This window comes from Rhinolophus sinicus, chromosome 16 (assembly GCF_057876585.1).
Source record: "Rhinolophus sinicus isolate RSI-liver-muscle chromosome 16, RSI-T2T, whole genome shotgun sequence".
Lineage (NCBI taxonomy): Eukaryota > Metazoa > Chordata > Mammalia > Chiroptera > Rhinolophidae > Rhinolophus > Rhinolophus sinicus.
In genome coordinates this window covers 62,526,086-62,547,323 of record NC_142516.1, presented here as the reverse complement: position 1 = coordinate 62,547,323, position 21,238 = coordinate 62,526,086, and the positions used below count along the sequence as shown (strand labels likewise).

The following is a 21,238-nucleotide window of genomic DNA, read 5'->3' as shown; positions in this document are numbered from 1 at the left end:
ATATCAGGGTATATGTGGACATAATTCCCTTCAGTTTTACAAAAAAAAACAAAGTGGAAAATCAACACTGAGTCTCTGGCTAGCTCTGGAAAATCATACAATGAGAATAAACATGTGGGAACATAGGATTCTGTTTGCTTCTCATTGACAACTTAGTAAAATAATTCCTTACAGAAGCAGACTTAAAACAAATTGCCATGTGAAACATAACTTGAAAGCAATTGTTACTTTTGACCCCCAATTAATGACTGATCCATTTTTACCTGTTCTGCTCTATGAATATATATGTTGTCCTGCCCATTCTAAGATACAACTACTGATGATCTCACTATCCACTGGGAAAAATGTAAACATAAAGTTTGAAGCATGACTTATAGTTGTTTTTTGTGGACTGGATACAGTGGCCAAAAAAAAAAAAAAAAAAAGAGAAGTTCAATCAAATCAAGAATTTTGGCAACAATATAACGAACATGTTTTAGAAGATACTGCTGATTTGTGCTTGTACAATCAAAGGAGCTAAAGCTTGTGAAAGTGCTTTGTAAATTGTGAAGCATTACTAAAGGCACTTTTCTTCATTGTTTAATGGTACACTGCTATGTTCCAGAAGAATTTAAGGCAGCTTATTAAGATGTATGTTTAAAAAATACATCAAGATTTCTAATTAAAGGTAGGTGAGAACATTAACATTCTATAGGCGTAAAGGTCAGGGGGGGATTGTTGGGATAGTTCAAGCTCTACTTTGCTTTTTGATATTGTTTTAATGTTGTTACTTGAGCATGAATTGAGTTCATAATTGAATTAAACAATAAAGATATTTCCATTTGGGGGAAAAAATGAATGAGAAAGAAAAACAATGATATGACCTTAAAATGGAGCCACGGATGAACACAAATTCACATTCCATAAAGAGCCACAGCCACAGACGTGGCTCTCAACTTTTGAGCAGTCACGATATCTGATAAATTACAGTGCTCAATGGGTGGGGGAAATCAGACTAGTTGCATAGACAAAGTACTACAGGCTTTGACAAAAATCACATATGCCTTTAGGTTTATTAGCACATAGTTATTAGCAGAAAATAATACGGCAATATCATCGACAAACGAAACTATAATTGTGATCCATAGTGTCTACTTCTTGTAGCAAAATGTCTTGAAATTTGCTGTAAGATTCAATAATTTCGCCAAACGTACCTGCCTCTTCAAATTGTGTATTTAATCTTTTCAAACGTAAGACAAGGCATAAAAAGGGACACAGGAAGAAATTCAGAACTGAAGTTTGGAGAAGGTAAGTTAAATAAGAAATGTAAGTTGTTACCTTGATGGAGGGGAAGGAGAGAGAGGCACATCCTCTGGCTTCTTCCCAGATTTCACTTCGTTCAGCGTTAGAGGGCTATTATGGAAATCTCACAGCCGGCCTGAATCAGGATCAAGGGATGGGTAACAGTAACTACGGCAACCGATAAAGCCCCAAATCTCAACAGCGTAACACAATCACTGTTTAACATGAATAGGTAAACTTTGCCCAATAACATTGTGGCTGCAATATGTGAAAAATCCTTTCAGAAAGTCCAGGGAACTTTCAGAAAACTAAACATTACTGTAAATAGCAAGGGATGATGATGTTATTTGAAGTTAAAAGATTGAAATAGTCCCAAATTAACATCAGCCTAAGAAAGATTCTCTGGGGAACCTTATTTGACCTCCCCTGCCCCCCAGACTGGGTCGGGCATCTTCCTAGGTGCTGCCACTCAACTTAAACTTCCCCTTGTCGACCTTTCCTGTTACAGCGCCCCTTCACACACTATATTGTAATTGTCTTTTTTCTTCTTTTGCCCACAAGTAGGCTGTCAGTCCCCAACAGAGCAAGAACTGGATCTTCTCACATCTGCATCCCCATAGCTCAAAACAGTGCCTGGCACACAGTAGGTACTTACTGATAGTCACTGAAGCAGAGATGGAGGGAAGGAGAAAAGAAATGGAGAGAGAAGAAAAGCACAAGAACTCCTAAAGTTGTTAAACCTTGGAAGGTAAAGACTAGTTGTCATCTTTTAGTTGTATAAGAAGGTTAATTAGAGAGTAAATCACAGAAACGTGAGAAGTTTAACATTTTCATTTAAGTGCCTTTATGCTAGGAGAAAAAAAGAAAGGACTGAGTCGATTTCATTTTTGTTTTTAAGCTTTTATGTTATGTGCCATTGTGTGACAATAACTTTCAAATATAGGGGAGGAACATACTAGAATTAAACTGCCAATCTTTATTTAGCTTTAATATGTAAAAACTTTACTTTGAGAGTAAATGCTGTTTGTGCCTGATTCCATCGTCTTTCAAAAGTGTAAGAAAAGAAATTTGTGAGCAAATACGGAGAGCAAACAGCACCGCCTAAAACCTTTGTGCCTCAGATACCGCTACTTAAAGTACATGAATGCATTCATCGAGCAACATGTGCAAATGATACTGTTAGCTGTGCAAACAAGACCACATTACTTTAGTCATCGATGGAGCCACGTATGGAATCTTGTCCAAGTCTAAACAGTCTTATCAGAGATTATAAAGCTCCTTACTAACAGTCATCTTAAGTGAATTCTAGACTTATTTGAGAAAATAAGGCATGAGGCTTGTAGGGATACTTATAAAAGGGTCAAAGTTGTAAATTATGTCAGGAATTTGTTCATTTATGCAACATGTGCACTTTCCTGAACACTTCCACATACAGTTTAACAGTAGTCCATTTTCCTCTTGAACACCGTCCTTAGGAACTTAAACAAAATTAATACAAACTGAGCAAAATCTCCAAAGGAAGTACTATTAATTATAACCCACCCCATAGTAACAGCACATCTCTTCAAAACGTCAGCCCTTGTTGACCTTGATAAGGGCAATGTTTATAGTATTTTAATATACGTACATTCAGGATGTAATTTTATTTATCATAGACTGATACAAGTTTCACAGAAGTGTGCATAGATTTAGCATCTGTATATTTACATTTCTGTAAGTGATTTTACTTAATCCACTGTATCCCTCATATTTCATTAGAAGTAATATTGCTATGCTTCTAATTTTATAACGAATAAGCTCACATTCCCAGTTACTGTCTTGTGTTCCTCTTCTATTGATGAAATCCTGAATAAAGTCACATTCAATAAACTATTTTTCCCTCTGTGAATTTTTGTGCCCTTGAAACTCTAACACCAAAAAACAACTCTAAGTTGATTTCAAGAGTGAACTTGGATTGATTATGCAGTTGATGGATGGAGGATCAAAGACACTTGCTTCTCATCCTGGTTCCAGTGAGGGATACTTTCTGTCAGGGTGTGGCGATTTGGGGGACATGTTGGAATCCATGGCTAAAATGAGAGTTCTGAACTACTGGAAGGTTTATATTACCCTCGTACTCCTCATACTCAGGGACCATTGCAAGTTCACAGTGGAAAAGTTTGCAGATACATTTCAGGTGTGAATAAAGTCTTAGTGCTTCTCAAGGCGTGGTCTGTGGACCATCTGCATCAAAATCACCTGAGGGCGTTGTGAAACATGCATATTTCCAGGTCCGATCTAATACCTACAAATCCCAATCTTCATGTTTTTAACATCTCAAAATCTCCCTTCTCTGTTTTAATATTTTTGAGACAAAAGGGATTGATAATTCAGATAAAAATAGATTATGTGGTCAATATAGGTCATAGATTCTTCTATACCTCCCAAAATATTTCAATCTAATATAAAGTCTACCAGAAGAGACCAGAGGGTTCACTGTCGGGGATTCCTCTGCATGCTGGTTTAGGTCTTCCCTGAAGCCATCCACATTCCACTAGGCTCTCAGAAAGGAATCTGAAATGGACTTTACAGGAAGAGGGTGTGGAATCTGCAAACTTGTTTCTTTCCAAAATGAGGGTGGCTTCCCAGAGGAAATCCCTCATTTTCTGGGATTACATTCTAGTTTCTGAAAGTTTGGAAAACATCAGAGTTGACGAGCAAGATGGAGAGTTAGAGAGAAAATGAAGAGGATCTGAATCACGAAGGATTCAGCTAGTTGATTTGGGCCCAGTGCCTAGCTTGCAATGTTTTATGACTTGGCAAGATTCCCATTACGAGTCACTCCTTATAGTTTGTATTTCCTAGTCCTTTCATACATTGATTCTGTAAGGCCTCACATTCCTTTCTCCCATTCAAGGACTACAGACAGCCTTTACTGGTATTAAAGGAGTTCCCTCCCTGCATCAAGGAATGAATGAAAAACGCTAGGATCCATTAAGGGTTCCTTATCTGAATTTATTGTTGGTTCCTACAGATTTCTAAATGGGAAATGTTAGACATCCCTCATAGGAGCGTAATACCTGTCCAGGTATTTTTCTTTCCATTTTTGTTAGGCCTATAAAACATACATGGAATGGCAAACACTGATAACTTCAATGGCCAGGAAGGGAACTTAAATAAGTGGCTAAGTCATTGTAAGATAGTAGGAACTATGGCAAAGTGGAGAATCAATGTCCAGCCTGAAGGAATTTTTAAAAATAGTACAAATACAATAAAACCGTGGGTTTTAGATATTACTGATATTGGGTCCCTGAAATAGCTTTCCTAAATGTCCCTTGAAACACCTACAGTGATTCAGAAGGGGAAAAAGGATGAAAACCAACAACTATAGTGAAAAACAGAACAATCAGTCTATCTATTGCCAGAATTTGAAAAGAATTCCCACTTACTAGAAGATTGATGGAACAGTATGGAAGAACAATCATGCTATGCCTACCTAGGAGTCCATAAGAGATCCTTTTCTGTTTTCCACTGTCAGTCTACTCTAAGGCATGTTCCAAACACAAAACTGAAGAATGATCTTTGTTCCAAAATGACTGTTATTTTTTGTGAGAGAGAATAGTGCATGTCAGATTCTCCATAAGTGCCTCCCTACCAACCAGACAACAACTCCCAGAAAGTTCAGGGGCAGGAAGTAGGAAATAGGGGCATTGGGAAAGGTTCTACCATGCCAGGAAGAGCTCCCACAGAAACCCATCCTCAGACACTCCGTGCATTGCCCCTGGTGGAGAACCAGTCTATAGTGGAAGAAGACTCCATCTCTCTCCTAGAGAGGCTGTAAAGAGGTTTGGGACAGCACATTTCAAACTGCCTAATAATCTAATCTAGGAATGTATCATATTGTATTAATATTTCCCATTCTAGGAGAGTTGCTTACAATACTTTTTTGATTTTTTTCTGTGACAAAGTCAGCAATGTATAGCCCTACACCGAAATTGTTTGCCAAATCCTTTTTCCCTTCAATGTTACAAATTCCTTTCAAAATAATTCTCTCTACTTCTTTTATTTTTTTCCTTAATCTATAGACAAAGTTTTCTCATTATATCCCCAATGCATTATTTCACTTATTTACATTGTGAAATGATTGTTTAGTCTCCTTTTACGAATATGTGAGTTCCTCAAGGGATAAAACATGATGGTTTACATGGCTTTGGATAGCAGAGGCTAACACATTGCCTCATATATGTAGATGGCCAATGGATATTCATTAAATGAATGGGTGAATGGATGGGAGTGAAGGGTAGTGAAGGAGAATTAGTGGAGAGTTCTGATGGCCAAATTTATGAGTTAAGACATGGCATTTTGCAATAAAGCATCTATGAAAGGTCTTGAGCTCAGAAATGATTTAAGAGGAATTACTGGAGGAATTGTAAGTGCTCTGTATGCTAAGGTCAGTAGAACTGGTTACCAGGCGTGAGGATGAGGGCCTGCATATGGTGGCATTTTAACAATCCAACTGCAGGCTAAGTTGTCCAACTGCGCAAATTTAAATTCTAAAAATGAACATGTTACATAATTAAAAAGCAAATTCCATAAAGAAGCCTTCCAGGTACCCTGTAAAAAATAGGAAAAAAAAAAAAAAAAGCCAAAAACCTTTTTCTCATAAAAGAGGCCAACATAAGCCCAGGGTTCCTGTTCTGTTTCTACTCAGATAAAGATATTTACTTCTAAGTGGGAAGTTCAATGGATTGTGCCATCATTGACCTAACAATATTCAGGGAGTCTTTAAATCTAGATTTTGCTGCTATGTTCCTATCTAGACATTTTTGGTGACGTTTGGAAAGTCTTGAGCTTTCTTCTTGCATCAATGTCTTTATTCATCAAATGGAAATCATAGCTTCTACCCTATTACAGGAGTAATATGAAGATTAATGAAAACATAATAGGGAAGCAAGGGGTTCTGAGGCAATTTGATGCAATGATTCCATTTGAACACTGTGGATTATAGGTTACTAGTGTTGTACCTCTTCATATCTGAATGCATTTTAATATGGTTATTAATCTGCAGAGTAACCTGTGACCTAAATAGGGCATATTTTATTACAAATGGCAAGATACAGAGAAGAAGAGCTTTTTATTCATCTGTGAACTGTATGGGAGTGGGAAGGTGATGAGGAGAGAATCACTGGTAATCTTCAGGAAATGTGAACATTTCATCTCAGCCAGTTAGTTCCTGGAAGTCTGTATTGCTTTCACCTCTCCTAAAGTAACTGCTTGCGTGTGGTGTGAGTGCAATTTAGAAAGTTCTTAGACACCCCTAGTCCTTTAATGACTTTGTTGACTGAAGCTTTGATTATTTGAACTGAATCTGTTTCTGGTCACCATTACTTTTTTTTTTTTTTTTTTAAGTCTAAAATATTTCCCTATCTTTGTGTCTAAAGAAGATTTAGATTTTTTTTTTTCCAGGACATGGGCACAATACTGACAGTCACTAAAAAGAAACAATTCTTTTATAATGTTCATTCAATTAGAACCAAACTCACCTTCATGTTTAATAGACCATAATTTCTATCAATGTGCACAATGGAGGAAGCCAAAATTCAGTCAGGGTGAAGACATGCATATAACAGTCATACAGCTGTGACATTACAAAAGGGATAAAAATCATACTTATTAAGTAATTCCATCAGGATTACATTAACAGTAATCTGGGCAGCAGTTTTTATCACCCAAATAGTTGGCTCTCTGAAGTTGTCAAACAAGAGAAAGTTTTGTGTAATAGGCACATTTACATCCATCTCTCGGACCAAAATTCCTGCTGAAATATTTATGTGTCATTTCACCAGCTCAGATTTTTAATTTACAGCATACTTCCACACTTGAATGGAGTTTTTAAAAAACGGCTCTGTTTAGTAAACAGTAAATATTTTTACATCTATCTTAAAGCTTAAAGAAATTACCGCACTGTATTTTTTTCTTTTGAAGATCATTCAGAAGGAAGTTGACTTTTATTTGCTTCATTAAACCATTCTAAATTACAATAAACATTAATTTCATAAATTAAGAGATACTTACATTGTTTAAAAGCTTCAAGTTGGCAAGGAGAAAACCTGCTAAGGAAAAAGAAACAAGCGCATGATTTGAGCAGATATGATACTTTTGAAAGAGCAGAGACCTAAAACATCAGATGGAAGAGAGCAAACCATATTTCATTGGCTTGCTTCGTAATCAATACGCCTTATTTTACTTACACAGAAGCCATTATTAGCCTGGTGGAGACGATTTACCAGTATCTTTAAAAGCAACTCCATTGTGAGAAGGAAGTAAAGGGATAAACATATCTCTACATGTGAACTGATCATTGTAAACCTGGAAAATTAGCCTTAAAAATTGATACATCTTGGATCACTTAAGTCCTTATCATACCGGGAAAAACTTTCCATCTCAAACTTTATTGTAATGACATCTATTTTTTGTGCTGAAACTTGTGATCCATCCAGATATCTAAAATATGAGGTGAGCTCTAAACAACTCCATTTTCCATGTCACATGTATTTTGGATAATTTCTAGCTCTGTTTGCCATTGATTACTAAGGCGGTTTGTATTTGACCTAGGACATGGTCTCATCATGGCCCCATTATCATGTCTGTCTTGATCACAGCTAGATTTTAGATTTCAGCATTTGGATGACCAAAATCACCTCTTTCTTGCCAAACATTGTCTCGGAGTTCAACCCCCATAACCTTACATCAGCAAAAATGGCGTCGGCAATACAATTAGTAATGTTTTAATAGCATTAAACTTCTCTAAAACACCATGTAACCAGATAGCACAAATATTTCTGCATTCAATAAAGTGTGTTTCCTCAATTTCTTTTTTAACAGGTATCAGGATCAGGACTTTCTTGGAAAAGACAGATGTTTCGATTCTGCTTTTAATGCAAACTTATCAAATATTTCTCTGGGCTCTTAATTCAATAAAAGTCATGTAAGTGCCTATTTATACATGCCAGACACTATTGTAAGGCATGAAGATTGAGTGATGATCGAGTCAAATTCTTTGCCCTGCTGGAACTTATATTCTGAGACAGGCGATAAACAAATAAACAGAGAGAAAACACAGCTCATATAACAATGCCAGGAGTGCTAAGTACAGTGAGGGCAAATAGGCAGTGGTGGGGGAAGGGAGAGGGTAGCTATTTTAGATGGGGCAATTAGGGGAGGCTGACAGAGGGGGTACTATTGGGGCAGAAACCTGATGAAATGAAGGAAGCAGTCATGGAAGATGCGGGGTGGAATGTTCCAGGCAAATGGAAAAACACGCATAAAGGTCCTGGATTGCAACCTCGCTGGGCTTCGTCATGGAAAAGCAGAAAGGTCAGTGCACCTGGAGCACAATGAGGAAAGAGGATGGTGGTGGTAAAGGAGGTCAGAGAGATAACCAGGGACCACAAAGCATGCGGAGCCTTGAGGTCATGGTGAGGGCTGCGGACTTGATCCTGAGTATCATGAGAAGTCATTGCAGGGTCCCACAGAGGGGCCCGGCTTGATTTATCTGAAACATTCACTGTGACCGCGGTCATAGAGCTGAGTGTATGGCATGGGGAGAGGAGTTACCGTTTCAAGGGTCCAGGCACAAGGTGGAGGTGGCTTGAACCAGGGTGGCCTCAGGGGAGGCAGACAGAAATAGTTGAATGCAGGATTTATTTTGATGACAGAATCTATAGGGTTTGCTGATGAATTGTAGGGTCTCAGGGAAGGCGAGGCATTAAAGATCATTGTAGTTTTTAGGCCTAAGCAACTTCCCAAGAGGAGGAAAGGAAAGCACAGGATGTGGAAAGAAATCAAGAGTATTTGCTGAATGTGTAAAGTGTGAGATTCTTCTTTCACACTGATGTAGAGAAGTGAACTTGGCAATTGGTGTATGAGTTTTCGACTGCTGTGTAACAACTTACCAAAATTTAGCAGCTTCAAATAACACCCATGTATTATCTCTCAGTCCCTCTAAATCAGAATTCCAGGTAACAGTTAGCTGGGTCATTGGCTCAGGGTCTCACCAGGATGAAATCAAAGTGTGATTCACAGCCAGGGCTGTGATTCTCCTCTGCGGGTTGGGATCCTCTTCCAAACTCATTGGTTGTTGGCAGAATTTGCTTCCTTGCAGCTGTATGACTGAGGTCCTCATTTTCTTGCTGGCTGTTGAGAGGGACTGCTCTCAGCTGCTAGGGGCTGCTCTCCATTTAGCTCCTATGGAGAGTTCACACCATAACTGTTTCTTTCTTCCAGGCTCGCTGAGCAAATTTCTGACGCTTCATCTTTTCTTAAAGGCTCACCTGATTAGGTCAGGCCCACTCAAGATAAGCCTCCTTTCGATGCCCTCAGAGTCAACTGCTTAGTAATCTAAGAACAGGAGTGAGAACACATCACATTCATGGGGTCCACCCATACTCAGGAGGAGGAGATATGGGGTGTGCACACAGGAATCTTGGGGGCTGTCTTAGAATCCTGCCTACCATAGTTGGATGTATGATGGTTATATGAGGGTAGAGCTTAGTGGCATTTCAGGGCAACTAAAGGCATGGAGTTGGATAAAATCACCTAGAAAGATTGTAGATGACCAAAAAAGACATTAATTTTAACATAATTATATATAGTTCTTGCTAAGTTCATTCTATGTGTCGGGTGCCAATCTAAGTGTTTTACATATATTACCCTTTTAACTCATGTATAATGCTTTTGACGTACCTATAATTCCCATTTTACAAATGAGGATACTGAAGCACAGGGAGCTTAATTCACTTGCTCAAACTCAGGCTACTATTTAAGTGGTCGAACCGGAATTTGAACCCAGGCAATCTGGTTCAGCAATCTGTACTCTTAATCACTATTCAATAATCATCTTCCATTAAAAGAGATGGGGGAACAGAACTGAGACTAAAGCACCAATTTTTACACCCAGAAATAAGAGGAGCTAGTAAAGGAGATGATGATGATGGAGCAGCTCTTAAGTAAAGGTCACATCAGGAGCACACGGTCCTAAGAGCCAAATGCAGAAATCACCATGAGAAAAAGAATGATCGGCTGGGTCAAATAATACGTGGGGAAAAAAACTGCCCGTGTTTCCATTCATAGAAGTGTACCGAAATGATTTCATCATTAGTACATTCACTCAGTAAATATATATGTTGTTTACTATGTGTCTGGGAATACAGCAGTGGCCAAAATAGGCAAGTCTTCTTATGGAGTTTACATTGTAAAAGTGGAAAGAGGATTGCCAGTAAACATGTAAATAAATGCTTACATGAGCTCATTTCATATGGTGCTAAGACAAAAATAAAACCGAGTTCAGCATGAGAAATAATTAGGATTGACTCTAACAACATTTGCTTCACTCTTTTTGTGTCTGCTAGGGCTGTCACAACAAAATACCACAGACCAGGTGGCTTAAACAACAGAAATTTATTTTCTCACTGTTCTGGAAGTCCGTGATCAAAGTGCCATCAGGGTTGGTTTCTGGTGAGACCTCTCTTGCTGGTTTGTAGACAGCGATCTTGCTATGTCATCACATGGCCTCTCCTCTGTGTGAGCACAGGGAAAGAGGGAGCTCTGGTATCCCCTCCTCTTCTAATAAGGACATCAGTCTATCAGATTAGGGTCCCGCCCTCACGACCTCCTGTAACCTTAATTACCTCCCTAAAGGCCCTATCTCCAAATACAGTCATATGAGGGTTTGAGCTTCAACATACGAATGGGGTGGGGCACAACTCAGCCCATACTATTCTTTAGCCCCTAAAAGAATTTCCTAACTTGGGGGAGGAAAGAAGAAAAGGGAGCCCTTATTAGAGAAAAATAGCAAAATCCAGAGTCCCAGTTCTCCCATTATTACAGAACAAAGCTCTTAAACATATACAAATATTGTAAGTAGTGCTTATTGAAGATTTTTGTAAAATGTTTGAATGAGTGGATTTGAATGAGCAAATCACTGATTTTTTTTCTTAGTTTGGAAAGACCTGAATGTATCTACATTTATTTATACATACTAACCCAGAAGTTAAGCATATTATTTTCTATCCCATAGTAGATAATTTTGAGATTTGTCCATCATACGGTTTTGTATGTTCACAGGTTCTTCTAGGTGGCTAACGTTCCCTCTTGGACTTTAGATGGCCCACTGTAAGTCACGTGAGTCTAAGACCCAGCCATATCAGCGGAAGGTAAAGCGTCAAAGAAAAACAATCTCAAAGAAGGTCAGATACCCAAAAGGAGGTCTGGTAGAAAAGGTTGAGCTGCTCTTGCAGGAATTGGAAATAAGCCATGGAAACTGAAGCTGAAAGAAAGCACAGGGGCTGTGAGGTAGAGTGAAGGATGCCAAGCCATGGACAAATTAATGACCAGAAGTATGCAGAATCTGTGAGTTAGAGAAATCGAGGAGAGGGTGGGCAGTCTAAGTCAGAAGCAAGAAGAAAATGAAGCAGTTTGGTGAGAATCGGACATGCAAGTTACAAAGAGAGTAGTTAATTCCCCAGATATCTTGGTGTACCTTTGCACCTTAACTCAGAGACAAGGATGAATAGTCAGGGAAAAAATGCAAACAGAAAAAGCCTGGTTAATTGGTTGGATAGTGACTCCTTTTGCATACCCCAGTGATGTAGGTTAAGCATCCAACTTGATCAGACAGGGAAGGTACATCGCCACCTACCCTACTGGCCCCCTACCATGTCCCTGTATACATTAAAAAAATGGGTCAGGTACACACACATACAAAAACCCCAAATTTGTACCAGTTATTTCTTACCAGTACATCAGATAATAAAATTGAACCCATACAAAGTTGGGAAACTAGGGAGAAGTCAGGTCTGGTACTCTTTTCGTTCTACAAGCTGGGTCTCTAGTTCAAGTCTTTCAGAGCACCCCACATGGCTACTCCATAAGCGGGTTACAGAGCTTCTCCCTTGGCCCCTCCCCAGAGACTTTGGTCTTTTTCATCACTTATCTGTCCGACGAAGCACACGCCTTGTCAGCTGTAAGTCCTGCTTCCCTCCTGTGCTCCACTTCCATTGCTGGACTGGGAATGCTTTTATTTCTGAGGATGGAGGGAAGACGACAGGCATTAGGGCACTCTGGTCTCAGGATAGATATCTAAGGAAAAAGAGGACATTTTACCGTGGGAGCTGATCTCCTCCCTCTATAGCTTTTAGATCCTGTTGTACCAGAAGACCTCTCTTGGGTCTCAAACTTGAAGAAACAAAGAGGCCTCTTAAGAATGTGGGCATCAGACTTGGATTCTGATAGTTTGGCAAATTCATTCCAATCAACTCCTTTTTTATTAAGACTAATGATGACCATCTCTCTTCTTTGCAACTCAAAGAACCCAACTAAATGAAAGTAGCCATCAGTTTTTTTTAAACAAATGAATACTCGTAGAAGCATTATATTAGTAATGCATCATCTTAGCAGTTTTTGCAATTACTTTTCGCCTTTGAAACTGCAATTACCTTTGCACCAACCTAATAAACAGCATTTAAGAGTGAATGGATGCATTTAATGGGTTTTTCACAAGAATTTCCTCAAAAGGTTAAAAATAGAAGTACTATGTGAAATTCTTAAATCAACTTATTAATAATTTCCCTGGTAAAGCCTTTCTTTATAACAAAATGAAAGTAAATATCCAAATTAGCATTAGTTTTGTGTATAGTAGTGTTCATCATTGAGATTTTATTATGTCCTCAAATACCACTAACTTGTGCTGATACACTCACGATACGTTAAAAGCATACTTGGACAATTGGATAACCACATGCAAAAGAATGAATTTAGACCCCTACCTCACACCAAATAAAAATAAATAAATAACTCAAAATGGATTAAAGGCCTAAATTTAAGAGATAAAACTCACAAGAATTAGAAGAAAACATAGGTATAAACCCTTGTAACCTTGAATTAGGCAATAGCTTCTTAGATGTGACAATCAAAGCATAAGCAACCAAAAGAAAAACTAAATACACTGGACTTCATCAAAATTAAAAACATGCTTCAAAGGACATCATCAAGAAAGTAAAAAAGAAACCCACAGATTGGGAGAAAATATTTTTAAGTCATATATTTGGTAAAGAACTTGTATCCACAAGATGTAAAGAACTCTTACAACTAAACAAAAAAAATAAAGACAAACAACCCAATTTAAAAATGGGCAAAGGATTTAATAGACATTTCTCTAAAGAAGATATACAAATGGCCAGTTAGTACATAAAAAGAATCTCAGCATCATTAGTCAACAGGGAAATACCAATCAAAACCACAATGAGATACCATGTGACATACACTAGTGTGGCTAAAGTAAAAATGATAAAAATAAGTGTTGAAGATGTGGAAAATGTGAACTTTGTACACTGTGGTAAGATGGTGCAGCTACTTTAGAAAGCAGTTTGGCAGTTCCCCAAAAGGTTAAAAATAGAATTACCATTTGACCTAGTAATTCCACTCCTATGTATATACCTACAGCAACCGAAAACACATGTCCACACAAAAATGTATACACAAGTGTTTACAGCAACATTATTTATAATGACCACAAAGTGGAAACAACTAAAATGTCCACGAACTGATGAATGGATACACACTGTGGTATATCGATATAATGGCATATTATTCAGCCATAAAAAAGCATGACATATTGATCATTGGCACAACATGGATGAACTTTGAAAACATTGTGCTAACTGAAAGGAACCAGACACAAAGGACCACATATTACATGACTCCAATTATATAACATGTCCAGCGTAGGCAAATCCATAAGGACACATAGTAAATGAGTGGCTGCTAGGGCCTGTTGGGAGGAGGGAGGTATAAAAAATGAATGCTAATGGCTATAGCATTTCTTTTTAAGATGATGAAAATATTCTAAAATCAGAGAGCAATAAGTTGTTCAACACTGTGAATATACTAAAAACTACTGAATTGCACATTTTGAACAAATACATTTATGACATGTGAATTATATCTCAATAAAACTTTTTTAAATGTATACTTAGACATAGCAATGGGTTGACATAATGACTTGGCCATATTTTAAGCATTATACTGATCTTTTATTATTCAGTTAGTTATTCAACAATCATTAATGAAGAGTCTGCCATTTGTAGACAATCTTCTATGTAGTGGGAATACAGAGTCAAACATAATACAGTGCCTTTGAGGAACTAATAGACTAGTAAGGCTAACAGAAACATTAACATAGTTTTAATATGTGCCATAAGCCATAATAATGATATGTACAGAGGAATGGCTAAGAATCTAACCTATAACAAAAGAGTATCTTGAAATTAATTCCTTTGCCTTCCCTGCCTTACTCTGTGGAGATCAGGCAATCAAATGTCAGGAAATTGCGGAGACAGAAGGGAAACAAGAAGCCAAAAAGCTTGGTTTTTCCAGATCTTCATTATCAATAGTTTGTGACTATGGGGCTAGGTACACAAACCACTGTTTTTAGGGCAAATAAGCATGTGGTCTACTTTCGCCTTACAGGACAATACAGCTTTTCAAGCATTTTTAGCCAATGAACTTCACATTCTGTCTTGATTTAAATTCATATTTTGTCATCAAAAACAATATCCCATAATTCTCTTACAGTTATTATATCTGAACAGTTGACAAAATAGGCGCAACATTTCCATCAAAGCAACTTAGACATGTATCTACTGGTTTTATTGAAGGCAACAATAGATGTTTATCAAAAACCCCTAAAATCTCACCTGCTTATCATTATCCATCTAGAAATTCCAGTCACACCATCAGATCACTCAGACGCACCTAATTTACTGAAGGATTCCCAGAAGACTGCCAACGTATGAGCTAAGTCTGAGAGAAATCAATGAACTGACCACAGCCTCTTTCAAATCATATCCTGCACCTATGGGGCAGGCTATACCAGTATACCTTGGGCATGTATGTTTTCAGAGAAACACTGACCATTAACAAATATCTGCCAGTAAAAATTACTCTGAAGTGGTTGGCGACTTTAACTGTAGTCATTTCTCCATTTATTTAACCTTAAAAACATTTCCAAAGATTTAAACTATTTCCTGTGCTTCATGGTATGGCTTCCCACACCCGAACGACTTTACATCATCGAACGAGAATGCACAACGGGGAATGGTCAGAATCTAACGAAGAACAGTTTTATTTCAACACAGTTGTATGGGTGGCTGTTTTTTTCCTCCCTCCTCTTTTTATTTCATGTGTTAAAAGAGCAGCCCTTAAATGGCCATGATCCAAGCAGATACGGTCCCAGCAGAGCAGTGAGGCATCTAGGTAAGACAAATGCCTTCTCCAACATTCCCCGTAGTTCACGTTGGGCTGTATCTCTACAGGACCATCCTTCTCCCTTTAGGCTGACTGCATTCCAGCAGCAAAGGCTGTGTACATCTGACTCAAAAACAAACACTGGGACACTTCTAGAGTAAAGGCTATGAAGAATGCGTATAATTGCCTCTTTGTTTATATAAGTTCTTGCTAATCTTTAATGACCTGCTTGCCTTGGCCTGAATGATTTTACTAGAGCTGCATGGCTGAAGCTGTCTTTTCTAGTCATTGTTTGGTCCACTTTTGTCGCTCAGTTTCCTTTCCTCGATTTTGATAGAAAGGAAAAAGAGAGCTGCTCCAGCTTACCATCCCTGGCACCATCCACAACAAAGGATCCTTTTTAAAGTAGGACTGTCACCTATTTCCTGAAACTCCATTCAAAGACTAACTCCTCAGCCCAAAGGGAATGCCTGCAATATCTACCCCAGCACCAAAAAGCACATTAAAATCATTTCATGCACATGATACTAGAAATGCAAAAGGAAAAGAAGCCTTCCCGGCACAACTTGCCAGAGCACCTGTACGCCAGCTGCCGTGTGCCAAGTCACTGCAGCATATGTGGTCTTCTCAGAATGTAACATACAGTCCACAGTCATTCCGTCCTCAGGGGAAAACAAACAAGAAGAGTTTCACCAAGACTTTTTCCTACATTAGACTTCATTACAGAGTTACCTGGTATCATCTGTGTTGTGGGGACACTCGGGGATTTTTTTGGTTGCTGTACCACGTTATTGTGTGTATGTAAACAGTTTGTGATCAGAATGGAAAATGATATGAGTAAATGTTTAAAAATTATATTCAAATGATATCTTTATCTGTTTGGTTAAGTTGCAGACTACTGGATTACAAATGTTTTTAATTCCAAGGTTTTTATCTTATAATCTGCTTCCTTAATATACTTGTATTATCATATTCAAGTGATATACTTGATATCATATTCATGTATAGGTAATTAATAAAACAATTCCATTCAGCTGTATGTTACCACCAGCTTGAATCATTCTCGCAGGTTCTCATTTGTAGTTAAAAAGAAAGTCCTCCAAATGTGCACATTCTGTCTTTATTGAATGCTCATCCCATTCACGTCTTTGACTTATTAGCCCACAAACATGACACTCAAGTTCTTAGCTACCCACATATCAGGGGAGGTGAAGCCTCCCGTGTCAGGTCAGCTCTCCCTTTTTTCTGAGTCGATGCCTCAGAATAAACCACAGATTCCCTAGAGCAATCACTGAGGTTTTGTTGACTTGGCCCTACAATAGTAAAAGATTAGTGATGCTTCAAGCTATTAACCCAAAGAAAAGGATGGCTTTAGAATCCAAATTACAGTACTTCCCAAGAGAGGATAAGCTAAAGCAAGTTCATTTCACGGAAGATGTGGGGGGATAAAGTCAATTCCTATGAAAAAGCCATTGATGGCTTAATATTTTCATTACAAACCTGAAAAGTTTCTAAGGGATGCCTTCCAGAATGTTCTTTTAGTGTATAATTTCCTTTAAATTCAAAATGTCAGCCAGTGCCTTATGACCAGTTACAGAAATAGGGCCTATAACCTCCACCAGTACTTCTATGCTTGCTGCTAACATATGCAAAGATTGAGTGTATACTTAACATTTCTGCTTTATTCTTTTCTTTCTATATATGGTGATTAAATTGATCATTCAGCTAATCATTTGCTGAATGGTTAGTTTGAATTCAGGAACAAATATCATCAGGAGACTGAATTCCAAGAGCCTAGGCCCCATGAAATGACCTCTGCATGCATTAGCTGGAAGGGATTATGTCATGCTACCCCCGGGAATGAAGAGATTATATCTGTAGTTGTATGTGAGGAGGTTGGCCCGCAGTAGGTAGGGGTATCAATGGATGGAAGAGATATAAGCAAAACAGGGTGCAATGGCTATCCCTGGAGAAGGGAGAAGCAGTTCAGCATGATAAAAGGTCAAAAGGGGACTTTTATTGTATTTGGATGTTTTAATAGCTTTGCAGGAGAATATATTTCGTGTATTACTTATGTAAAAAAAAAAAAATTAAACAATTAGAGGCTAACTATGCCCTCTGTCCCAGGGAAGGCTAATGATAGGACCAGAGGTCTACTTTGAAGGATTGCAACGTTTACAACTGAATGGCTAAGCACAGAATCCCTTGAGACATACTGACCAGGCTCACGGCTCAGTTCTGTCACTGACGTGTTCCTCAGCCCCTCGATGTCTTAGTTTCCATAGAAGGAAGGATATAACTGTAACCTGCCTCATGGGGTTATTATAAGGATTAAATGAGTTAATATGCAAAACTCTTGGAACAGTGGTGCATGTTATACTAATTCATATTGAGTGTTATCAATTATTTAATTGATATTATTAAGCTATCATCAATTATTTTTAACAAGGTCTCATAAGTGTTCCCTTCAGCAAGTAGAAGAGAAGTTGGAAATCCCCTACTATCTGTCAACAGACTCAGAGGGATTTCATTCAAGCTGGTGGGAGAGGGGAAGAGGAAGGTGTTTTCAGGAATGTTGTCGTAATCAAACGCTGAGTTGCTGACGTGGGTAGAGAGGTCAACATGAGACGCCAGCTCTCTTGCATCAAGAGGACAGCCACATGTTCACCCAGCAGCCCATTTCACAAAACAGAGATAGATTTCATGCTGTCCAAACCGAAGCATACTAAGGCCTAATCACGTGCCAGGTCCTATGCTCAGGGTGTTGAGGAAGAATAAAATATTAGCTCTATTTCCTGGAGGACCACATCCTTCTGAGCAGAAGCCCAGAAGAGGATTCAAACTTCTTGCTCAACTGACCCCCACCATGACCTTGTAGCCCTAAACAAACCACAGGCATGGTTTTTGCCAGAATGGATGCCTATTTTGTTTGGCTTTATTCTTTACGTCTAAAGAGGATATGACTCCTGCCCTCATGGAGCTTACATTTTACTGACAACAGACAATAATTGATATGAAAGAAGTATAAAGGCTACTGCCATAAGGCATAATGAAGCAAGAAGACCCTTTAGATAAAGCCGTTGAGGAAAGGTCTCTGAGAAGGTGAGGCGTACGCTCAGTCCTGTGCAAGAGCAAGCAGCCAGCTACCCAGCAGGAAGAGAGTTCCAGTGAAAACAAGCACGCACTGTAAAGATAATGAAATGGAAATGAGCTGGGTAGGTTCAGAGAAATTGCAGAAGCCAGTGTGGTTAAAAATGTACAAGGCAAAGGAAAATAAAGGTATGCAGGTAAGGGGTGGCCGGATGACGGTGATCCAAAGTGAAAATGTGAAACCACTTAAAACTACTGACGGGTTTAGGATGGGGACAACAGGATCTGGTGACATTGATCCACTCTTCTCTACATGTGTAAGAGGAAAGGAATGACTAATTAGGATATTTGTCTAAAGAGCTGCTAAGGGACAACATGTTTCAAGGCAAAAATGGAGCAAAGAGACGCCCTTGACTGCTTACAAATAGCTTCCACATGTATTTGTCCTTTGTTCATAGCATCATCTTATTTGAATTACTAACATTGTAAGGCATCATCATTCTCATTTTGTAAATAAGCAAAAAGAGACAAAAGTTTGGGATCTTGCTTAAGGTGACATACATAGTATGTGGCCAAGCTAAGCATGTAAGCCAGGTTTTATGGCTCTTGTCTTCTGCTAAACCAGGCCAGGAGGGATGGGATGGGGACACATGATGTCTTCCTCGCTGTGGTCTGAGGGAGAAGAGAAGCCTGTGTTTCCGAGGCGGAAAAATAAGTGTGGTGTATGCAATGGAGAGACTGTCTGAGAGTATCTTCCCCCCAATGGAGGAGGAAAAATAAGAAAACCACAGTCGTCAAAGCCATGCCAAATTCAATTAGTCCTGGTCTGATCAGCTGTGTAATTGCTGAAGCTGCCCCCTGTAGCCTCCTGCAAGCTCTTGCAGCTCATTCCTATAACTGCAGGAAATGTGTCCAACAGGGCTAGGTCTTCCTGAATCTCTAGCTCACCGGTTAGGACGTGCAAGAATTTGGCAAGTTTACCTAAATCAACACCAAATTCCAGGAGTTTAAATGCTGACATAAGATCTCTTTAAGGAAAAAAAAAAAGTGTTTTATCTATTTATTTGTTAATGTTCTTCATTAAAAAAAAAAAAAAAAGTATTAGCAAGCTGTAACTGAGAAGGGCTACCCATGTGAAGGAGTGTTCAGAACAGTTCAAGGCACTGTGTTCCTTTTCCAAATTACACATATCTACAAGCTCTCAGGAGACTTTATTAAAGACCAATGCCTAATAACATCACAGGTCAGCAAGGAACCAAGTTCCTGGTGTCTCTCCACCATTGCTGCCATGCTGGTTAGAAGTCCTGCTGGTTAACCCACGCCTTATGGAAGCAAGACACAGTCTCCCACATAACGTCCCAAGATACGAAAATCCTGCTAAATGCTGTATAGAGTAAGGCTGGGTGTCCCGAAATACTGATGGGCATCACTGATGGTTTGTAAAGTGATTTGCGGAGGAGGGAAAGGAGGTAGAAGAGTCATTTTAGTGGATATGTGCATACTTTCGTGCATATTCAAAAATAATATAATTAGTATATCAAAATGTGATGTTTACAAACTTACATGCTTAGGGGGTGGTTGAAGCCAGTAGCAACATGGTAATTCCCTTTATGCTAATCCCCAAAATTACAGGTGTAGTTTCAGATGATACGCGGTTATAATAAAAAGTCATAATGGTGATGTACCAATGCCTGACGATTGGGAAACAACAATGTAGTCCAAGAAGCCCTGAATTAAGAATAGTTAGGCAGTAACAGTGGTGTCTTTAAAGATAGGGACTGTGCCTTCTTTGAAGTTATATTAGTTTCCTATTGCTACTGTACCAAATAACCACTAACTTAATGGCTTAAAGCAACACAAATCTATTACCTCACAATTCGGGAGGTCAGAAATCCATCTTAAAGGTGTCAGCAGAGCATGTTCCTTCTGGAGGCTCTTGTGGAGAATGTTTCTTCCCTTTTCCAGCTTCTATCAGCTGCTCTCATGCATTTGCTCACGACCACATCACTCCAACCTCTGCTTCCATCATCACATCTCCCTCTTACTTTGGCTCTCCTACCTCCTTCTCTCACCTGTAAAGGACACCTGGGCTTACATTACGCCCATCTGGAGAGTCCAGGTGACTCTCCTCATTTAAAAATCCTAAACTGAATCACAACTGTGAAGCCTCTTTTGCCATGTAAGGTAACACATGCACAGGTTTTGTGGACATCTTTGGGGGGGGAACATTACCCTGCCTGCCCCCAAAATTATCTCTCTAGTAAGTAGTATAGTGACTAACATAGCATGCTCAATAAATGTTAAATATATTTTAAATATATTTGACCCTTGAACAACACAGGTTTGAACTGTACAGATCTACTTACACATGGATATTTTTCAGTCAATACTGTAAATGTATTTTCTCTTCCTTATAACTTCCCTAATAACGTTTTCTTTTCTCTTGCTTACTTTATTTTAAGACTATCATACACAGAACATACCAAATAAGTGTTAATCGATTTTTATGTTACTGGTAAGGCCTCCAGTCATCAGTAGGCTATTAGTAGTTAAGCATTGGGGGCACCAAAGTTGTAAGTGAGTT

At 38.7% G+C, this 21,238-nt stretch overlaps 1 long non-coding RNA gene across 2 annotated transcripts in view; it reads right to left on the bottom strand.

Annotated features, from left to right (window-relative positions):
* Window positions 1–537: 537 nt before the first annotated feature.
* LOC141571329 (uncharacterized) overlaps window positions 538–21,238 on the bottom strand; it is an 87,031-nt gene continuing 66,330 nt past the window's right edge. The window contains exons 2-4 of one of the 2 annotated variants that reach the window (XR_016019237.1): window positions 11,517–12,343; window positions 10,732–10,838; window positions 538–9,660 (exon numbers count right to left, since the gene is read on the bottom strand). This is a non-coding gene — a long non-coding RNA (uncharacterized LOC141571329). Of the gene's footprint in view, window positions 9,661–10,731; window positions 12,344–21,238 lie in introns of both variants that reach the window. The other variant, XR_016019236.1, reaches the window with a different exon arrangement.